The sequence below is a fragment of the Mus caroli genome, unplaced genomic scaffold (genome assembly GCF_978045245.1).
Source record: "Mus caroli unplaced genomic scaffold, Mus_caroli_1 scaffold_25, whole genome shotgun sequence".
Lineage (NCBI taxonomy): Eukaryota > Metazoa > Chordata > Mammalia > Rodentia > Muridae > Mus > Mus caroli.
In genome coordinates, this window is record NW_028227280.1 from 2,680,529 (window position 1) to 2,683,602 (window position 3,074).

The following is a 3,074-nucleotide window of genomic DNA, read 5'->3' on the forward strand; positions in this document are numbered from 1 at the left end:
GTGTAGTACATAGTATATGAGTGAGTTGCACTGAAAAACTTAGAATTTAAGAAACGCACAGTGTAGTACATAGTATATGAGTGAGTTGCACTGAAAAACTTAGAATATAAGAAACGCACAGTGTAGTACATAGTATATGAGCGAGTTGCACTGAAAAACTTAGAATATAAGAAACGCACAGTGTAGTACATAGTATATGAGTGAGTTGCAATGAAAAACTTAGAATATAAGAAACGCACAGTGTAGTACATAGTATATGAGTGAGTTGCACTGAAAATCTTAGAATATAAGAAACGCACATATAGTACATAGTATATGAATGAGTTGCACTGAAAAACTTAGAATTTACTGAAAAACCCGCAATACACGAAATGCACAGTGTAGTACATAGTATATGAGTGAGTTGCACTGAATAACTTAGAATATAAGAAACGCACAGTGTAGTACATAGTATATGAGTGAGTTGCACTGAAAAACTTAGAATTTAAGAAACGCACAGTGTAGTACATAGTATATGAGTGAGTTGCAATGAAAAACTTAGAATATAAGAAACGCACAGTGTAGTACATAGTATATGAGTGAGTTGCACTGAAAAACTTAGAATATAAGAAACGCACATATAGTACATAGTATATGAATGAGTTGCACTGAAAAACTTAGAATTTACTGAAAAACCCGCAATACACGAAATGCACAGTGTAGTACATAGTATATGAGTGAGTTGCACTGAATAACTTAGAATATAAGAAACGCACAGTGTAGTACATAGTATATGAGTGAGTTGCACTGAAAAACTTAGAATATAAGAAACGCACAGTGTAGTACATAGTATATGAGTGAGTTGCACTGAAAAACTTAGAATATAAGAAACGCACAGTGTAGTACATAGTATATGAGTGAGTTGCACTGAAAAACTTAGAATATAAGAAACGCACAGTGTAGTACATAGTATATGAGTGAGTTGCACTGAAAAACTTAGAATATAAGAAACGCACAGTGTAGTACATAGTATATGAGTGAGTTGCACTGAAAAACTTAGAATATAAGAAACGCACAGTGTAGTACATAGTATATGAGTGAGTTGCACTGAAAAACTTAGAATATAAGAAATGCACAGTGTAGTACATAGTATATGAGTGAGTTGCACTGAAAAATTTAAATTTAAGAAACGCACCGTGTAGTACATAGTATATGAGTGAGTTGCACTGAAAAACTTAGAATATAAGAAACGCACAGTTTAGTACATTGTATATGAGTGAGTTGCACTGAAAAACTTAGAATATACGAAACGCACAGTGTAGTACATAGTATATGAGTGAGTTGCACTGAAAAACTTAGAATATAAGAAACACACAGTGTAGTACATAGTATATGAGTGAGTTGCCCTGAAAAACTTAGAATATAAGAAACGCACAGTGTAGTACATAGTATATGAGTGAGTTGCACTGAAAAACTTAGAATATAAGAAACGCACAGTGTAGTACATAGTATATGAGTGAGTTGCACTGAAAAACTTAGAATATAAGAAACGCACAGTGTAGTACATAGTATATGAGTGAGTTGCACTGAAAAACTTAGAATATAAGAAACGCACAGTGTAGTACATAGTATATGAGTGAGTTGCACTCAAAAACTTAGAATATGAGAAACGCACAGTGTAGTACATAGTAAATGAGTGAGTTGCACTGAAAAACTTAGAATTTACTGAAAATCCCACATTACACGAAATGCACAGTGTACTACATAGTATATGAGTGAGTTGCACTGAAAAACTTAGAATATAAGAAACGCACAGTGTAGTACATAGTATATGAGTGAGTTGCACTGAAAAACTTAGAATATAAGAAACGCACAGTGTAGTACATAGTATATGAGTGAGTTGCACTGAAAAACTTAGAATATAAGAAACGCACAGTGTAGTACATAGTATATGAGTGAGTTGCACTGAAAAACTTAGAATATAAGAAACGCACACTGTAGTACATAGTATATGAGTGAGTTGCACTGAAAAACTTAGAATTTAAGAAACGCACAGTGTAGTACATAGTATATGAGTGAGTTGCACTGAAAAACTTAGAATTTACTGAAAAACCCGCATTAGACGAAATGCACAGTGTAGTACATTGTATATGAGTGAGTTGCACTGAAAAACTTAGAATTTACTGAAAAACCCGCATTAGACGAAATGCACAGTGTAGTACATAGTATATGAATGAGTTGCACTGAAAAACTTAGAATATAAGAAACGCACAGTGTAGTACATAGTATATGAGTGAGTTGCACTGAAAAACTTAGAATTTAAGAAACGCACAGTGTAGTACATAGTATATGAGTGAGTTGCACTGAAAAACTTAGAACATAAGAATCGCACAGTGTAGTACATATTATATGAGTGAGTTGCACTGAAAAACTTAGAATATAAGAAACGCACAGTGTAGTACATAGTATATGAGTGAGTTGCACTGAAAAACTTAGAATATAAGAAACGCACATATAGTACATAGTATATGAATGAGTTGCACTGAAAAACTTAGAATTTACTGAAAAACCCGCAATACAGGAAATGCACAGTGTAGTACATAGTATATGAGTGAGTTGCACTGAAAAACTTAGAATATAAGAAACGCACAGTGTAGTACATAGTATATGAGTGAGTTGCACTGAAAAACTTAGAATTTAAGAAACGCACAGTGTAGTACATAGTATATGAGTGAGTTGCACTGAAAAACTTAGAATATAAGAAACGCACAGTGTAGTACATAGTATATGAGCGAGTTGCACTGAAAAACTTAGAATATAAGAAACGCACAGTGTAGTACATAGTATATGAGTGAGTTGCAATGAAAAACTTAGAATATAAGAAACGCACAGTGTAGTACATAGTATATGAGTGAGTTGCACTGAAAATCTTAGAATATAAGAAACGCACATATAGTACATAGTATATGAATGAGTTGCACTGAAAAACTTAGAATTTACTGAAAAACCCGCAATACACGAAATGCACAGTGTAGTACATAGTATATGAGTGAGTTGCACTGAATAACTTAGAATATAAGAAACGCACAGTGTAG